Raw genomic sequence first — 21,582 nt, 5'->3', positions numbered from 1 at the left:
GTACAAGCACAGTGCCATCTATTTCTTGCTGTGCGTAAAAAGCGTAATCTCCTGCAGCCTCGATCGTTGGTAATACGGCTGGGGATGTTACGTCTCATCTATATTTCATAGAGACACGCCGCAACCAATTTGGCAACGGGTAACTCGCAAATTATAGAGCTTTGTCCGCGCTAAAACAGCGCCGTCACTTAATTATTACATAGCACGCAGGCCCCGGAATGGTGGCGTAAACACATACACGTGTAGAGAATAGTGAGACTACAGAAAACAGTGAATTTCATTCCATCAGGTAAATTTCTATATAGCCCTTACCTTATGAGCAAAACAGGAATAGTGCTTGAGAACGCCCTAGTACCGTGGAATACAGAGGAACGACGAGACCGTTACTTGCGTCACTGTAGCATCGATTGAAATTATATTCTACAGAAAAATGGTTTGTTACGAAGGCGGTTGCGATCGATAGGATTTGGTCGCCGCTAAATTATTTTCAAATCAACCTTATGACGAATGAACCTACAGCGGCATTAGAATCGTGCGTGTTCCCATCAATCGTAACTATTTAGAGCATAATTACAACGTACATGTGATTGGAGAAGATATGTATCTGTAGTACAAAACAGGCAATGATAATACATGTTAGTCGTCATTTGTTATGAGAAGGGTGATTTTTTTTGACATAAGTCAAAATTGTGTCAAAATTGTAGCGTTTGGTCAAAAAATATCAAAATTGTTTACAAAGTAAAATTTTTTTGCAATCTGCATTTCGTTTGTATCGTAGATTTTGCACTGTCGGTGAGCTTATCATTTGACATTTTAAAGATTGTAGCCTACTTTATAGGCCTACCGTTGTAGAGGGCCCATTGTCTGCTCATTGTGAATCATGAACATTCAAATGAAAAAAATAGGTTGACATGGTGTTAGGCTCAACGTACCGCAATATCCTAACTAAAGCAAGACTGCATGGGCAATGGGCATTGCATGGTTCTTATATCAAGAAGCGCATGATGAAAAATTGTGATGTAGGCTAGACACCATTGTCAGAATGAAGCAACGCGGTGTGTCACAGCTGTGTACGCACAACTTCAGTGTTGTCAGCTAACAACTGCTGCTGTGAAATGTTCCTTCTCGATTCTTGGCAAGCTACTTAGTATGGACAGACACTGCCTACCTGAGAATGTAGGAAAGTATCTTTCGTTGTACTACGACAAATACGTGATGTAACTACTGGAATTCTTCCTAGGGCCAGATTTCGCTAAACATGTAAAAATGTGTCAGTTTTTGAGTCAAAAAAAGTTTTTTCAGGTCAAACTACTTCGTAAGGATAGACAGTTCCAACCAGAAATGAAGATAAGTAGTACAATTCTAACATTATGTGGGAAAACATTTGATTTGCTTACGTTAGGTCCAAATTAAGTTTTGCAAGGTCAAAAAATGTAAAAATTTGGATTTTTTAGGTCATATGAGCCATATCACATGGTGTACAATATACCTAATTACTGATTTCCAAAACCATCATCAATAACTAAACCAAGCCAAGCCACTCCTCCAACTTACATGTTACTTTGGTTTGAATAATTGTCTAATGCTAATAGCTGAACTCTTGCATAAGGAAGCTATCAGTTGAAAACGAGTTAACGAGTTTCAATAGTCCGAAAGGCAAGACCTTATCAACTACATGTAACGTCTTGTCGAATGTCGTTGACTCGACGCGTGTGCTGGTCGTACTCGTGCGAGGCCACGTGAATTATATAATTATGTCATGTTAACTACATAATGAACTTTCAGACACCGTATTCAAATATATCAGTGTTGATACGCGCGCTCGCACGCAGGCCCTGGGTGGTATTATTTCCCGGCAACCAGCATCCACCCATCCATGCATTCCTCTCACAGTAGAACACAGGACCAATGAATGAATTTGGCGTATGCAGCTAGTTACAATCACTAAAGTTGAGTATATATAAACTAATTTAGTCTCTCACAATCCCACTTTACATGGTACGACATGCTAGTCAACATGCAGTACAGCAGCTTCATTTTTCTGTTGACTGATTGTACAGCAAGTCACCAAACAAACATGATTTTATCTATACCGAAATTTTCATGAACGACATACACAGTGGTAGTCAAATACAATTGCATATATATATGCAATAAATCATAGCACATCCCATAATCCTTACTCAATTGAAGACTGCTGTTGGCATACATCGCTAATAAGTGTTGGCACGCATTTGGCATACTATAGGTAATTATAGCAGCGTCCTATATGGTAGAACAGGTTGGTATTGTCACTCCCAGCAAGCTATATCTCAGATCCTTCTTTTAATATGTATTCAAAATGGAGGCCACACTCAACAATACATCGCTCTTCTCTACATCCCAGGAGAAACGCGATATTTAATTATATGATGTTGTCACGTAAAAATATAGCGTAGGTTTGAGACCCTTCAGGTACAGATCTGCGCAATTACGAGAAGTTATTCCGATGCAATCGATATGCGTACGCGGGACGCTTTGTACCTTACCGTCCGGTGTTTCTACCTAACAACAAAAGCCCGGCGTGATTGATGCAATTCTAAATGTGGTAGACATAACAAGAGCATTTAGGAAAGAGAGAACTGTTATGCTATTTAGCGCATTCGTCAATCTACGGTGTAATGCAAAAGCGGAAATAGAAAACAGCAGTTTTAACGACGCGATTAGAAATGACAAAAGAGGTGAAACGATATGTGGCCTTCAAGTTTTAATATATTCAAATTAGAAGTCAACAGTTATCGAACCGCCATGCGTTTAATTAATATAGTTTGAATATGATCGCAATATAAACATATATATATGCAGAATAATTGTATGATATGTAATTCGTGGTACATAAAATTTAGAATTGCATCAAACAATATCTTCATATTACTAAAAATTATAGAAGTCCAATTAGACTAATTGTCGGTAATCTAATTCTAATCTAATTTGTGGACGTTTGTTTGCTCTATTATTCTGATTCCAATCCAATTTTAGAAATGCTCCTATGTTATAATTTTAATTATAATCTAATTTCTGATTTTCCTGAAAACACTGCGGGAGAAATGTATAGTGCGAAACGAGCCAAGCTTAATGTAATGATATTTGTATTTCTATTGCGGGAATGAACTCTGATTTCACACGAACTGACTTTGATTTCATTTCTGAGTTTTCGCGAATTATGTAATTATAATTATAATCTAATTTGGAAAAAAACCGCGTAGGTATAATTATAATTCCAGTCTAAATTACAAATAAAGGTGTAGTTATAATTCTAACAATTTTAATCTAATTTGGAAAGCTGAAAACTTTCTAGTGGCCGACTCAGACGCAGCGCATGTACCGTACCATATTATGACTTAGTGGTAGCAGAATTTTCCGTCGACGCACACGATTTCCTGCGCAAAATGTTCGAGGATTCCCGAAATATTGAACGATTTGCGGGCGTTCCAAGTGCGCCCTAACATGCGCGAAAGATACTCGGAATCGGTTATTAGGAAATACAATAGCAATTTCTTTTGCGTCATACGAAGGCTGATTTATAGAATTCATGATTAGGCACTATGATTAAATTGGAAACTTTCAATCGCTTATTACGGGCTGTCATCACCAGTGCCAGGAATTTGCGAAATTACAGATGGTGTCAAACCGATGTCCTGTTGAAACGCAGATATAACACTGACAAGATTGCGTATTGATATTCTGAGCAGACTAAGGGAATTCCCTTTGCTCGCTATATCTTTTCTCCACATCCATATAAGCTGATATTTGAAAGTTGCCGAAAAGTAAGCACAGATATTTTCCTCAAGTAGAAACATATCACTTAAAACTTACTTAACTGCATCCAAATTTCATTCCAACAATTTTCATGCATAACTGGTACAATATATGGCGTATAATGTCATCGATGACTGGTGACGTAATCATAATATCACTGTGCACGCACCTAATCCCTTCAGGGGATGTAATGTTGGAAAATATAGATATAAATTTGCAGATATATCTGTGTCAAAATTCTTTGGTAATGTGATCTTAGATCATTAACAAGAAGTAGCGATTCCATTGCGTCACACGACTAGTCTTGACTATATCAATGTTTTGTAACCGATGGGCCACGTAGATTGTGCGATATAGCTGCTGCAATCTTGACTTGATTCAATATTACCAAGCGGATGCCGGAACGTATCGGCATTGAAACAAAAATGGTTTTACTTGGCTTGGCTTGAGTTGAACAATTAGATAATTCTAATTGTCCAATCAGACTGGTTGGAGCGAAATGCAGGTAATCTAATTCTAATCTAATTTTCGAATGTTTCTGCGCTTCAATTTTAATTCTAATCTAATATCTGGTTTTCCTGAAAATGGTACAAGGACCTGTGAAGTGCGAAAAGAGACAAGTCTGGTGTACATATTTTTCCATTCTCATGCTTATCTGATTTCATTCCATTAACGAAACGTGATTTTTGCTGCATGTTTTTGTAGTTCGTGATTTAATCCAGTATTTTCGACTTCAGTAATTCCAATTGAAGTCCATTTTGGAAAAGCTAACAATTTTCTAGTTCTCAAACTCTCTCAATAACTGAATGACTTTATTGACAAGTTCGCAAGGTACTAATCGTGATAAATATACAGGAGACAAGACATAGGCCTACTTCAGCTATGTGCTCGGAATTTAACCGCACTTGCCGTTATTCACCAAGTGACGTAAAGATCCATCGACATCGGTTCGTGAACTGAAAACTGATAAGTGCGTTGACAATGAAAAGCAACACAATATGCAAATGAATATTTACGATTATCAAAGATCGGAAGTTCCTGAAGGCACATCTGTAAAGATATTCGAAAAAGCGTTTATCTACATTAATCTGCATTGGCACGCTGGCGTTACTTAGCCACACAATAAACAAATATGTCGAATATGCAATCGATATTTCTTCAACGATGGAATCAGCGACATTACGATTTCAAAATAAGCCCAACAATTTTGAGCGATAGATCTGACGGATGATTCCAAACAAGTGGCATAATACGTGGAGTAATTGCCAACGAATGAAGCGTTTTCGGTAATCTTACCAGATTACTTTTTCGAAATAAAGTATCGAGCTATATACCATTGCCTTATAATCTTCCATTGCATTCGACTTCAGCCGATATTTTGAGAGACGTGAATGTCATCGTGATCACTATCAAAAGTAATCCCATTCAATTTGTGATGCACGCGCCATTGTAATAGGAATCGCGATATTAATGCAATGGTTATCGATTACATTGTCGGTTTATGTTTCCAGGTGTCTCGACGTGTGCGTCAAAACATCTACAGTTCCCGGAATGTTGAACGCGGAAACCGGATTCCCAGGAGTGAAGAATACTCGCCAAGACTTGGCTGATACGCTACAATATTTTGTACAAGGGTTTGATTACAATGCAATTTGCAAATCAAACTTTGTAATAAGCTTTATTCCATGGATAGACGAATCGGTGTTGTGGATCACGCTTGCATTAACAAAATTCATAGGTCTTAGAGTTATGCAACCCCACACAGATAGATTTCGGTCGGTTATAAAGTCAATTCACTACAGTGTTGAGATCAAGTCAGTACCTTCGAGTAACGAGTCATCTCAAGTCATTGCACATTTTGACTCGAGTCAAGTCAAGTCAAGTCACGAGTCAAGTCACAATTCAAGTCAAGTATATTTTTCCAAGCACGAGGCATAATTAAATCATTGTATTTTAATAGCTGTTTGAAAGTCGCCAATTATTCTGAACCGAGGGATGAATCTAGAGTTAAATAAATAAGCAAAAAGGTGTCGTACCGCTCAGAAATATGTAGAACTGCATGTTAAACTACGTATAAGTAACTGAATAGCCCCAGTCTGCAATTATCAGCTAAAACAGGGAATAGAATATGAAACCTCAGAAAGTTAAAACGAATCGAGATGAGCACACCTACACATCCTTGAGATACAATTTCAACCTGCACCGATAGTAATATTATATTATATTATATTATATTATTATATTATGTTAGTAATATAAACATATAAACTAGATTAAAAGTTGATTTAAATCATACAAGAGGTTTGGTTAAGGTGACCACCTAACACAATGGGCAGTCTATAGAACAGAGATATACTTTGCCATTAAATTACTTTACTACTAGTTTACGAAAACGTAAGCTGCAAGCTCCGATCACTTCATCTGTGGTCAATTTATTTGTGATAGAACAATGGAGGCTCAGAAAAACGCACAATCAATGAGTGATTGCTCACTCTCATAGGTTACACCAGCATATCGCGAACAATCCGAATATATTCAAGATCAGCCATTTTTATCGACACCGTTACTTGATGACTTGAAATTGACTCGTAAATTTTGATCCAAGTCACGAGTCAATCCACATTTCTGAAACGTCAAGTCAAGTTAAGTCATTTTTACAAAGTCACTCGAGTCAAGTCAAGTCATACGAAAAAGGTGACTCGTGTCATCCCAACACTGATTCACTATAGTGGAGTAAATACTTATGTACTGCTGATGTTGCGTTATTATAAAGCCACCTAACCTACGACCCTCATTCAAGAGAAGTTTGTCGGAGCTCAAACTTAGTAAGAATAGGCATAGGCATTGGTATTAATTTGATTGATGCATAACTAGTGTATAGCGACAAATCAGGCCAGAACAACCTCAATTATACAACATAAATTTGGTGGTTTGAGAACTGATCGAGTTGATAGCTGTAACAAGTAGATTAAAACTATAAGAACTTTGTGAATTATACGGTATTCAATATACTGCGACAACATTTGGAATTTCATAATGAGTAATAGCGATTGACATTTGAATCGTTAATGACGCTATCAAAGGCCGCGATTTCCGATTCATCGCGTACGTTTAACGACTGTGGGGAATTCCATAAAGCACCATCTAAATGCAATACTTATCAAACGGTAACTCCAAGGCACGTTGTCTTTGAAATGTTCACACAAGATTAATGAATACAAGGAATGGCTAAACATATAGTCAGTCAAACAGCACAATTTTGCGACTTGGACGTATAAGCATAGAAATAGCAATCTGGCTTGAACGACAAAATTCCATCGCCGTAATCCGCTGTACACAGCCCGTCAGAGGTTAACATCGTACAAAGGTGTGGGAATGTAAATCTCAGACTGTGTCGTAACTATTAATCCTCGGATTAACAGCGTAATCAATAGTTCGCTGCGGATCAGGCAGAATGCGCACTTGTGGAAATCGATGTCGGACACGGTGTATCATTGTCGTAACATTTTAATATTTTGAGCTCAAAATTGCCAGTTACGGCGCAAGTATTCTTCCGTGTGAAGAGACCGAAAACTGCAGAAAACAACCATTTCGTACACCGCAAATTTAACGTGAAGGCAAATCTTAATTGAATTAATAGTCTCAACGGGACGATCGTGATAAATCGCGGTCTAAATATTCGAGGTGATTCGCTAAATCCCCATATTCTTGACGTACTAATTGGTAATTACTGATGTGTGCGATGCAATCAATAAAGAGCCCTGACGAGTGTCAGCCGAAAGGATATGGCTTTATTTGAATATGAATATACTATATTCAGTTGTCTTTTGAAGGTCTTTACCTCCAAGAAGCTCTTCAAATCTCAGTGGCAGAATTGGCGATTTCACACGAGTTCGGCATCTCAAATTTCAAAAATTCCTTATCGCATACCACAAGTTATTCGTTGGGTTGCTATTGATATTTATCATCGGCAAAGTCACTGCTAATGATGCTAACAAATATTTCATGACACTACGCGTACGTTCGTGGTAGATTTTGGTGTGGAATGCCTCTTATGCATGATCCGGCGCGTCTATCGCATGCTGATTTCCGTGCGAATTTCAGATGCGCATTATCGCGCATATATATGGATTCAGATTTGAATTATACTGAATAGAGCGAAATGCCGGTAATCTAATTCTGATTTAATTTGTGATATGTTTCATTGCTCTAATGCCAATTCTAATCTAATTTGTAAAATATTTTTATGCTATAATCTTAAGTCTAATCTAATTTCTGCTTTTCCTGAAAATGCTACAGGAAAACTGAAGATGTGCCTGAATTGCCAAGCTTGCTGGGAACACATTCGCCATTGTAATGCTTTGAGAATGACCTCTGATTTGCGATCAACTGAAATGAATTGAATTCCCGAGTTCTCGCGAATTCGGTTATTCTAATTCTAATCAAATTTGGAAATCCGGTGTATTTATAATTCCAATTCTTATATATTTTGAAAAACTGTGTAGCCACGCGTGTGTTCATTCGCTTTAGCTTTAACCTCAACGTCCATCGTTCGAAAATTCAAGTACGAAAGACATTGAAAATAAAAGCTTAATAACCTAACAATTCTGCCCCTATCGCCCCTATGCATGTTCTCATCCGCTCAGATTTTTGCGCCCCCTTGTCTCTTGAAATCGCCTACTTTTGGAACCATTGAATTGGACAGTGATATAGCCTACATTACATTGTAATCAACGTCGTTTTCGATGATTATGTATCCCCTAGACGCGGGTAAAGCGTGTTATGTTTACCTCCAAGCACGCGTAAACTACCCTGCTAAACGCGCAACCTTTCTTACTGTCAAAACGAACTCGCCTTTTTATAAAGCTCCTCACTTTCGCTAACATTTGACTCCGTAAACAACATTCTTCCGTATTCTCCGTAGATTTGTGACTCAAGGCCTTAGAAAGCGCGGTAATTATGCGGACCTTTCCAGCGCGACACGCTTTAGGCAACGATACGATTGTTGATTCACCACATATCGATCAACGCTAAAGTAGCCACGGAATGCAGACTTCGGAATTTGAATATACACGTTGTAAGCGGCATCTCGAAAATCCACAATACTCGACATACAACACATCCCGGCAATGTTGTGATGTTATGAAAAACTTTGTTGAACCATTGTTTGGTTTACCTATCAGGTCGGCGTTAGCCACAGGATTCTATAGAAAAGGGAAGTATCTTTCAGGCTCACGGAACGAATGTGACAAGGAAATAGGGTGTCCGGCAAATGCTATTGTTGACACTAGCAACACTCCCAGTGACAAATTCATATCGAGATATAAAAATATATTTCCTTTAATCGCGTTTGTACTGGATATATTCCGTACTGTTCCTGGATGATAATAAGAGGCAAACCGATTCGGTTCACAGATAATATAAAGTCGATATCACACTTTGGGCGAAATATTGGTATCGGTTATTAGTGGTCAAAAATATCGGCAATTTTCGTGTCGCTACAACATGGTAGTAGGGATTCAGAGAATTATAATCTGCGACTACTGCACTAATAATATTGATATATTAATAGCTTGCAGGCAATTTTTCACGAGTCTGCGCAAACACGCCAAATCACTGCGCAGGCACTTGGACAACAGTGCGCAACCCCCCAAAGGGTGATAGAACTAACTTGTGGGGGGCTTTCCCCCCCCCAGACCCCCCGGGCTATAGGCTTTTTCTCGGTGCTTATAATCGCAATAGTGGCTGTGTCGCTTAAACGCGCGGAGCGCGAAAAATTTATATAATTCATTATTGTATTGGTCAATATGATAGGGAATTGCATATATAGTGCTATCAATTTTTATCCTCTCTCTGCTCACATAATCAGATTTACCGGTAGAGCTGATCGAGCGAGGTGTGTTGGAATAGCTAGGCCCTCTAAATAATAATAAAACATCTTCGTACGTACCCGTTGATAATGACTTCGTTACATGATGCTATTTCGTGACCTCCTATCTGCTATGTCAAAAGATATTGAAATCGCCGAAACGTTCTAAACTAAAAGAGGTACACCATACGGTCCTGAGTAAATCTTACGCAATGCCACGCGGAGAAGACTATTCGTTAGTTTCTCGCAGATTAACTTCGAGCTAGCCCATGTTTATTTATAACTTTGTTAAACCATGTTATTTCGCTATTCCCAGAAAATAAGGCGCTATTGAAATGATATCAGTGTCGCTCACGCGTACGAGACCATACTAAAAAAAATCTCTTCCGTGAGGTGCACGTGATAGTAAATTCTCATTTCTTCACGGAGCGCAATATGTACCTTTGCGGGCAGCACTTGTACCTCGATTTCAGACTTCGGTGATAACACTATTTGGCCCTGGCAATGTTCCATCTAATTTTTCACGAGTCTGCGCGCCTGCGTGGTCCATTGGACAACAGTGCACAACGACTAAAAAAAACATCACTTCTGATTTTTTGTGCGCAGCTTAGATTTTCTGTGCGCAGAGACCGTTCCAGCATTGCGCATTTGCGCACGTGCGCAGCTTAGAGGGAACATTGCTTGCAGGTGTCCAGGTGTGGTATTTTTACGTTATTTCATGTCCAAACCAAGCAATGGCTGTAAAGCTGTTCGAATAAATATGTTGCGAAGTTTGAGAAATCCACCTCAAGCTAGATCCCATATATTTTGAATATTAGCTGAATATATCGGGGTTGTCGTTGAAGGTGCTAGTTATCGGTTTTATCGGTATTGTTTCAAAAATCCGATATCGGTCAGGTTCTAACAATAATCGCGTAATTGGCGTTTCAATCATTTTGATCCACTCAAGACACATAATGTATACAATTAGTGTTGCATTTAAAACAAATGGTTGTTTAAAACACTTTGTTTATAACATGTTTTAAACACTGTTTTAAAGAAAGGTTTTAAATAAAAATTGTTTTTTTTTCAAGTTGTAAAATCATGTCATAATTGTGTAAATACTTTCCAAAAAACATGTTGTATTACCCTACGGACAACTACCACCCGATGTCGCCGACGTATATACCATATGGCATGGTTGGAACCTTCAAAATAATCGGTTCAAAAGCTATAGTATGTATAGATATTTTGTCAAATAAGCTATATTTAGCCTATATTTTCAATTGTCAATGTCAATGTCATATGACGTCACAATTATATATCCGTGACGTCATGGCTTAATAAAACAAAAACAAAAAAACAATAAAAACATGTTTTAAACAAGGGCCTTGTTTAAGACATGTTTGTTTTAAATTGATTTTTGTTTCAAATGCAACCCTATGTACAATGCGACAAACGCACGACACAGTGCAATGTAATGAAATGATAGGAGGATGTCAAAACTGCCAAGTACGACATCTCACTCTAACGTTTACTTTGGCCCAAGGCCCACTATTTTATTAAGCTTTGCTTGCGTCGCCTGGTATAGAATGGGGAAATACTGCTAAAGGCACTGGACACATTAAGACAGTGGTTTCCAACCTTTTTCCTCATTCCCGGCTTCTTACGAATTCCGAGTCTTAATTCCCCGCAACCAAAAACCTCTCCGTCCAACCCATAAATATGCTCCCTCCAATATTATTTGGTAAAATTTTGTACAGTAGCGACTTGATATTGGTGGAACATTGTTCGAAAATTTTAAAATTACATTACATCTAGCTAGCGTTACACCAATTGAAACGCCGAATAATTGATAGCGACGACCCGAGCAATGGAAACCAATGATTGTAGCAGTTGCTGACATTATCTGACCAAATGTGAATCCGCAGTAGAGAAAACTACGCTCGCACTATACCTTCTAGCTTTATTAACTACGTTATATCCAACTTCAAGCTGACCAGAGTGATATGCCAGATGTCGCGGACAAGCTATTTGCTTAATTGAGTGCTTCCAATATATTTCTGGAACATATGACAGTAGACATAGACAATCGCTTCTTACTGCAACATGGAACGTCTTGGCTACCGGACTACCGATATCCCGCAAAATTATGTGAAAACGTTACTGTACGTCATGTTGTTCCTGATAAACGTGTTTGTGACCCCATATTTTTTTCTTCAGAATTAAATATGATTTTTGTGAACAACACGCAATACAATTGGCGACACACAAACAGTTCAGAACAATGAACTGGGAACAGGGCAGTGTTTTGCATCCGTACACAGGTATACTGTATGTAATTATTTTGCAAGTGCGTCTGTTCCGCACGAGAACCCTTGAATTACCCCACAAGTGGGGAATTCAGCACCGGTTTGGAACCATTGCATTAAGAGCTGCATCCTGGTCTCATAAATCTCCTCAAACCAATCACTCATAACAAGACATATCGGCCTGGTGCAAATAACCATATATCAGTCGAAGCACCATGAACACCTAAGTTACTACAGCAACAACGCGATCCTAATCTAAATGCTTTACTCTTTGACCTCCAATCTCTACATATAATCAAGCCTGTCTGGCCTCGGTATAATCACGATGTTCATCACAGCTGATATCAGAGTAGCAAGGCCGTTGTGACGACGACTCTCGAAGGAATAAGTGTCGTCTCATTTCTCTCTAGTTCGCAAACAAGCTGGGTTTACAAAATGGGCGTGAACTTTATATAAGCTTTGGAATTTGTATTATCAAGATCTGCTAATGCCAAACGCTTTCATACAGAATCTAATTCCCGACGATTTCAACTTTGTACGAAGATTTTGAAATGCATCCACGAAAGCCCATATTATATGTAAAACACTCACGCGTGATTTGATTGCGGGCTTGTGTTAAGCCCCACGGACGAATACTAAGTCAAACACCGCGATCACATCATAAAACAGATTAACACCGTTTATGGGTATATGGACATTTTGGTGAGCTTAATAAAGCGTTCTGTATTTTCGGTGGCACTTTTGGTTCGTGTTCATTTTCATCAATTCAAAACATCACCAGATTGCGATACAATGGAAAGATGTAGGACGAAATCGAGATTACTTGAACCCACGTTGATCTGAAAGTCTGTGAAATGTAAATAAGAGGCATACACACTGAATTAAAAGCCACAGAACATAACATCAAAAAAGAGGAGATGAAAATGGAGTGGCATGCGCCAGTACCTGAGGTCGCTATGTCAGATCGTGGTCCGGCTATCACGAGCGATGACTGTCTCAGAGAAACTGCTTGTATTTTAACTTGTTGGGTAAAAGAGCACGAGCCACTGCATCTATTAATTCATTGTGATATCTACGTCGACCCCTACCTAAAGTACCTACTTATTCCATGATAAAATACCATAATCATCAAAAGCACACCAACACGATTTAGGCGAAATACGTGACTTTCCCAGCAGGTGTCATTTTATCAAACAGCGATAGTAATCGACGAAAATGAGGCGCTCTCTGGCGGTTGCAATAATTATAATCTTCGGCCGCACAAAGGCGCTATACATAAAGACATGTCTGGCATATTTTTCTAGATTACTTATCTACGTAGGTTGGTAATCTTCTAATCTATAATATTTTATTCGAAAAACGCTGCAAATATTGCTGTGACGAGCGCGTTTCGGGTGCAAGTTGGCGGTAAAGCTAATTTCTTAACAATCAAAACTGGGCACAATCGAGTGTGAATTCTAATGATTTGTGTCGAGTGGTTAAATTTTAAACTCTATTACACTGAGAATTAGGCTATGCTATCAACAACAATTTATTTTTAGCAATTTTCGGAATTAAATTTTGTCATGAATTCATTATACTCGAATTAACGACGTAAAACGCCGTAAAGTTTAAACTTTCATATCAAACGAAAGTCACAAAGCATATCCACTATATGTCATCAAACAGTGAGAGTAAAACCGAATTGACAACGGTGTCGGAGACTCAATTCACCCAATACAAAACCGACTGCTTCCGCAATATCTAATCCGAGTAGTCGATTCGATCTGCGTTGCATTCACACCGATCACAATGCCTCTTATGATAACAATTCAAAACCGTTGCTGACGCGTTTGGGTCACAGCAGTGTTGGGATCACGTCACTACCTTCGAGTCACGAGTCATTTCTAGTCATTGCACATTTTGACTCGAGTCAAGTCAAGTCAATCGATTTTCGAAGGTGACTCGAGTCAAGTCAAGTCACTCGATTTCTGGAGGTGACTCGCGTCAAGTCGAGTCAAGTCATAATTCAAGTCAAGTTACCTATTTGAAGTATTAGGAATGATTACGTCATTGCATTTTATTAGCTGTCTGATATACAGATTGAGTGGTCATTGATTCTGAACCAATGAACGAATATAAAGTTAATTGAATAGTATACTCATATTGAAATGAACCCGAATATTTTCGGCTGACACTCGTCAGGGGTAATCGTCAGCAACTAGTAGAGAATTGGAAAGAACATTGTATATCAACAATCGTATCACAAAATATGACGTCATACCAGCATGAAAGAGAGAGCGTTCAATGTACTATTTTTCGGTGGTACACGAACTCCTTTTGTTGCCAGAGTTTTGGTTGGTGTATTTTGTTAAAAGTCGACTCCAAGGCACACAAATGGAATTGTGAACGGCCCCGCCCAACGATTCGAAATCGGTCGTCTCGATAGTTATTTGCACAAATCGGATTATCTAACAGATGTTTGCCGATGGCAGAATTAATGACCTTTGATCGATCAGCATCAATCTTAAGCGGATGAGTTAAGGGTGAGCTTTTCACTGAGCGTGATGTGCGTGTTCTGATAAATCTGGGGACATGTTGGTTTATGCGTTCCTGCAGACGTTTTGACGTTCTTCCCACGTAGCCACAATCACAGTGGCACTTATATTCGTACACTACATTACTTTGTTGAAGCGCAGGGAGAACGTCTTTGCGTTTTGAAGGGAGCAGTTGTGTCGTTGTAAAAATCACATTGGTTTTGACTGTATCGTAACACTTACTGACCGCAGAAATCAATTGTAATATACAAGCAAAAAGACGATGTATCGCTCACATATACGTACAGCCTCAGTTTATAGTTACCAGCGAAAATAGAGAATAGAGAAAAGAATTGATAACATGCGATACATTGCCCATTTACAAATTGATATGATGCAATTCGAGCCTGCGCCAGTGGTTGAAGACTATATAAAATATATTCGAATTCAATTTCAATCAAGCAATATGTTTGGTTAAGGTAAGAACAGAGAACAGACATATACATTTTGCTAATAAATTACTTTACTATACTAGTTTAGGACAACGTCAGCTGTAAGTTTCGAATAATTCATTTGCGGTCAAGTTATTTGTGAGAGAACAATGGAGGCTCAGTAAAACGCACGATCATTGAATGATTGGTCGCTCTCACGGGTTACACCGCCAACAATCCGACCATATGCAAGATACAGTAATTTTTATAGACGCCGATTACTTGATTACTTGAAATTGACTCGTGAATTTTGCTCCGAGTCACGAGTCAATCCACATTTCTGATACGCCGAGTCAAGTCAAGTCAAGTCATTTTAGCAAAGTGACTCGAGTCAAGTCAAGTCATACGAAAAGGTGACTCGAGTCTTACTCGAGTCAAGTCATGACTCGAGTCATCCCAACACTGGGTCACAGCCCTTCATTCGGTAACCAATGGTTAGAAATCACGAGTGGCTTTAATATTCTACATGGTATGAAAAATATATAATTAGAACAATAAAGGACTGAATATTTGTAGGCCTGTGTATGGCAGTGTTGGGATCAAGTCACTACCTTCGAGTCACGAGTCATTTCGAGTCATTGCCCATTTTGACTCGAGTCAAGTCAAGTCAATCGATTTTCAAAGGTGACTCGAGTCAAGTCAAGTCACTCGATTTTTGGAGGTGACTCGAGTCAAGTCGAGTCAAGTCAAGTCAAGTCACGAGTCAAGTCACAATTCAAGTCAAGTTGTCTTTTCGAAGTATGAGGCATGATTACGTCATTGCATTTTGCTAGCTGTCTGAAATACAGATTGGTCATTGATTTTGAACCGATAAACGAATATAGAGTTGAAGGCGGTGTATCGCTCACATATACGTAGAACTGCTGCACTATACGCAAGTCATTGCACAGCATCAGTTTAGTTACCAGCCAAAATAGACAATAGAGAAACGAATCGATAAGAGGCAATAAATTACCCATTTACAAATTGATATGATACAATTCGAGCCTGCGCCAATGGTTGAGGCCTATTATATACTATATTCGAATTCAATTTCAATAAAACAAGAGGTTTGGTTAAGGTAAGAACAGAGAACAGAAACAGACATTTTGCTATCAAATTGCTTTACTATATACTAGTTTACGACAACGTAAGTTGTGAGCTCCGATCATTTCGTTTGTGGTCAATTTATTTGTGAGCGAACAATGGAGGCTCAATAAAACGCACGATCATTGAATGATTGGTCGCTCTCACGGGTTACAACAGCGTTTCGTGAACAATCCGAACATATGCAAGATACAATGATTTTTATCGACACCGATTACTTGATGACTTGAAATTGACTCGTGAATTTTGCTCCGAGTCACGAGTCAATCCACATTTCTGATACGCCGAGTCAAGTCAGGTCAAGTCATTTTAGCAAAATGACTCGAGTCAAGTCAAGTCATACGAAAAAGGTGACTCGAGTCTGACTCGAGTCAAGTCATGACTCGAGTCATCCCAACACTGGTGTATGGTACGGATTGATGGGGGTTATTTATTTGTGACTGAGGCAATTTGCACTGTGTAAGTGTGTATGTTCATTTGTTCATTGATGAAACTATATCCCTATTGCCCAACGGGACACAGTCTATCAGTGATTGCAGCATATGCTGACATTTTCAATAACAAGTTAAAAGTAAATGGAATTATATATACGCATTGACCTAAATGCAACATGGGTCGCGCGTGTCGGCAATAAATGAGGTAACAAAATGCACAAGCGGTGACAACAGGGGAAATGCCTAGTCATCGAGCTACATCTAAAAATTACGGCTCTCATTCACGGATCCCAAATTTCATCATCAATTCAATCATTCACGTTACATAGATCACTTGGACGGAAGACCGCGGCCTTCCGAAGGGACCTATATTTAGGAATTTAGAGTTACAAACTTATTTTGTCACTTCATGCAGACTCAGTTCAATACCTGTTGATTATTCTATCTAAAACTTTTATGAAAATCTATATTTCCGAGAAGTCTTATCATTAACATTTTAATTTTTTTTGGCAGTTTTGGCAGTTGGTTCCATGACCCTGAAATGCCAAAAATAACAATGACTGATGAAACTCGAATACTCAGCTTGACTCGAAGTCTGATTCAGAATCGAATCGCTCAGGTAGGCTACTCGATAATCCTAGCCATATTAACAAGTACAGTTTAGTACATATTAGCGCTGGAAACAATGAAAACATTTACATTTAGCGAGCGGCTTCAAAATCTCGGATCGAGAGTATGGTTCGGCAGATACGGAATTAAACTTGAGGAAGGCGTAAATATAATGCTGTCGTCCACTCCCGTCAGCGTCCGATTCACATACATCGTGAAATAATATCTAGACATTGTATTAGTCGCACCGATCGCCCAAACGGGATCATCGATAAGATCTCGCGTGATAAAACGTGCCGGTCAACTACAGACATTCCAGGTTGCCAGGCTGCCAGTGATAAGGCCTCCGAGATGTCAAACATGAGCTATATAATAAATATCCTCTTGAAATCAATAGTTGAAATCGAGACCAGCACGACATTAAAGTCAAGGGCAATGGGCCGAGTCGAAACAAATTTTAGAAAGCAAACATGTTTCGTAAAAGGAATTACAGTATGGTTTGCTAAAAATCGCGAAGAAGTCAAAGGTATAGTGTTAAAATGCTTGTATTGCTGACAGAGCGAGCGTTGTTACGCTCAGCTGTATCGTAAATTGAGAAAAACACGTGCACGTCAAGTAGAATAGAGTTCTACAGCAATTGTGTAGTACAATCAAGGCTTCAGGAAATGTAACATACTATTGAATACTCATATGTCACACTCAACTCTTCAACGGGAAATTTACTCTCTCAGAAATCGTAGGCTGGACAGAATGGAAGCTAGCACTCGTGCACCGTCGCGTTATTAGCGTGTGAAAATGATATTACCTTATTACCTGCTTCGTATATAGCATCGTCATTCGCACTATACGCTGTAAATAATGTACGCCACTTAATCGAGTGCAATGAGATTGATGAGAACGCGTTTATGGTTTTGAACGAATGTATTGTTTCCCGTTAAAAGACAGAAAAGGCGTTGATATTTGTCTTCTGCGTCTGAAAAGAGTCTGCAAGACAGAGTCGGGTGACATGAAATTTTTTAACGTTTTCAAATTATATTATAAGAATTGTGGCAACACCGTTTTCAAATTAGACTTGAATTAGAATTCTAGGTACTTAGTCTTCCCAAATTAGATTAGAATTAGAATTATTGCATTCGCGGAAACTTGAAAATTGAATCAAGCTCAGTTCATATCACATTAGAGTTAATTCTAATAACCATGACGGTGGTAAATGTATGTTCTTGTACAGGTACATCAAGCTTGGTTCGTTTCGCACGATACAGTTCTCCTATAGCATTTTCAGCAAAACCAGAAATCAGAAAAGAATTAAAATTGGATCATAAAAACATTTGACCAATTAGATTAGTGTTAGATTACCGGCATTTCTCACTTTACGGTAATTAGACAACTAGAATTATCATCGAATTGTCCACGTCTGCTGCAAATGTGATGGGAGAGCGATGATACAGCACGATAATAACGCATAGCATCGTTGCTCAGTGCTCATGCGATATAACCCGTCGACTTTCGATATCATTCGTATATCAGAGAAATATATAGCAGCGTGTGTGCTTATCGCATCATACCGCTCTGTATCACTCTTATCAAACTTGTACGTGTATGCGTACAAAGTGTGATGGATAACTATCATCAAATTCATTTGTCTATCTCCGCCGTCGTGACGTTCAGTTACATTGCGGTACGATCGAATTTGTGATCAGCAAGCATTTTTCATAACATATTGTCACCCGATAACAGCATAGTCGGTCACAATCTCATTGCGATCTTTTGGTTGTAAAATGTGCATCTGCCGACCACACAGTCAGCATAGGGAATACGCTTACGTGTTTTAGATGATGCAAATGTGGAGTCTGAAGAGCTTCTTTGAGGTACAGAACTTCAATATACAATTGAAATAAACACGGCTATTTTCGGCTGGCACTCGTAAGGGGTAATGGCCAGCAACTAGCAGAGAATTGGAAAGAACAGTGTATGTATATCGTGTCGAAAGCGACCAAAGAATGCAGGCAGATAAATAATGTCGTTTGTTAGTTAGACAGTAGATTGTGGTACAAAAAGTGATATGCATATTCATTTGATGGTGAATTTACGTCATTTGCGTCTGTGTTCACGTTTGGAATATATGACATATGGATTGATTCATATAGCGGTAGTTGAACGATAGCTTGATGTCATATGAGCGGAAAAGTTGAACTATATTCTGGGAAATGTTATTTCTCGTCTTAAATAGAATCTAGAAACGTATATAAAGGCTGTGACAGATTGAAAACACAAGAAAGATGATGATCTGCTACAGTTAATTCAAGAATAGCATAGTATAATATATTTTGCTTTTGCTGCAATCTAACAACTGGATATTTGGTTTTCTGGTCGTGGCATGAACAGATTGACTATCATCAGCATTGAACACTCGACAACATATTCAAAAGCATCCGTCAACCTTCAGAGTTTAAACTTCATTCACAATTGTATTGTTGCTGCAATAGATAGGATGGAATTTGGATCAGCCCGATACTGAGATGAGATATAGGGATATGTATTGAGTTTAGTTGAAGGTTCGAAAAATGATATCTAGGCGCAGAGAAGAGCATTAGAACAAGTAATTGAAAATATATGGCCACGTTCGATGCTCACGTTTGCATTGACGAGAGCACGGGAAATGGAACAGCGTGTCACCTAATCAACATTCTTTATGCTCGACACATGAACTTGCTTCCGAATAAGACCCTGGGAAATAATCTGTGGGATAAATACCCAACCCATATATCCGCAGAAGCCATTGTTACGGCTTGGAGTTTTGGCACCATCACGTTAACGTGTCGAGTTATTGGTCTCGTAACTTGTTGAATATCACTCAATCATTTTATTATAGTTTTCGACGGATTCGGTGTAAGCACGTTCGTGTGAATGTATAGACCCAAACGTTTTTAAACCTAACAAAAGTCCTATTATCCTGTCCGCATCATACACCGTTGTATACTGTGCTGGGAGGCAACGCACACTATAAATACATGGGTGGAAGGTATGTGTACTTACCAAATTTCCACGAAGGGTCCAAACCATGTCGTAGAGCAGTGGCTTCCGACCTCAGTAATTACCTTGAACTTTGAGGGGGGACGAAAAGGGATCTCTTTACTTACAGTTCTGTCTTTGAATGCGCAAGTATCAGGTTCAAACACGCGAGAAAAAACTGTACCGGTATGCATTAAGATAAATTGAGGCTACTGCATGCCTACACGGTGTGTACGTACACTGTACGGTACATTGACTTGACCTTACCTTCCACTACAATCCTACATCTTCCACAACACATGTCGATTACATTCCAAGCAGGATAGCCTCGACTATTACGCAATATGAATGCATGCGATTCAGTTGAGGAAAAGCAGCAACAGCCCTTTACTTGAATATGATTAGGTTGAAAAGGTTTCGACTTAGCACTTTGGGTCACCTTTTTAAAAGTTGATATCCCTGAGGTAAACCGCAGTGCGAGTTGCAACTCCCTGTTGTGCACATGTATAGTGGGTCCGTCACCACCTTAAATATTTTTCCAAACCGCTTTCTAGTGTCTTCATTTTACTATAATGCCAATGGTTTATTCAATTTTATACCAATGGTGTATTCAACTTTTGTTCTTTCGCTCGTTCTGTACACGAAAACGTAACGTAACTCATAATTATACCACGGTATAAACTGTAAATTAGACACGCGATTTAAATCCAAATAATGCTTGATAAATTAGAACAAGCACAAATGGAGCAAGAAGGAACGTATACTGTCGTAAAATTTATGACACTGATTTACCATACCGTGAATCAATCAAAACCGCATCTTGCGCAAAGTAATTAAAAAGAACTAAGCTAGCGATTGACTACATACAGAGAAATAAAACGCCGATTTATAATGATGATTGGCTCAACTCGTGCGATAATTCAATCGAAGCGCACAAATAAGGGAATGCTATTCACTCGCTAACAAGTATAAAGTGAAAAATTCGACTGACACCATGTGTTTCTGAATTCTAAGGTAGGCTCTGTTTTCTATCACAACCTTTCGGGTATGAATACACGCACTCTTCGCTAAGAATGTGGTACCGAATTTTGCACGAGAAAGTGCCGTTTTCCTGATTTGCGCGCTTGTTTGTTTGTGGTATTCATGTTGTTTGTCGACTACAATGGTCATTGACACCAGGCCGATATTTCCTATTTTTGGATTGCGTAGCCGCCGGCTTGAAGCACGGCCTACATCTATAGGCGTCTTAAGACACCGCTGACACAGATGAGATGGCGAAGAGGAGCCTAGATAAACCTCCAACACTTAGGTAGGAATTCTGGAGTCGAACCCGGTCAGACTCGAGGCCACAATCCTTTGGTGTTGTAGCTGTGGATTATACCACTACGCAATCTCACAGTAAGCCGGAAATCGGCAAAATACGCGATTACCTTTTACAGTGCAGCCTCGCGTCGATATGAAATGATTGAAATGTAT

At 38.9% G+C, this 21,582-nt stretch overlaps 1 protein-coding gene across 1 annotated transcript in view; it reads right to left on the bottom strand.

Annotated features, from left to right (window-relative positions):
- LOC145459243 (LIM/homeobox protein Lhx9-like) overlaps nt 1-21,582 on the bottom strand; it is a 140,025-nt gene that overhangs the window by 82,543 nt on the left and 35,900 nt on the right. The gene's annotated exons all lie outside the window — the stretch shown is intronic.

This window comes from Botryllus schlosseri, chromosome 16 (genome assembly GCF_051294905.1).
Source record: "Botryllus schlosseri isolate E-star chromosome 16, Bs_hap1, whole genome shotgun sequence".
Lineage (NCBI taxonomy): Eukaryota > Metazoa > Chordata > Ascidiacea > Stolidobranchia > Styelidae > Botryllus > Botryllus schlosseri.
Note: the sequence above shows the minus strand (reverse complement) of the source record. Positions and strands in the feature narration are given on the sequence as shown.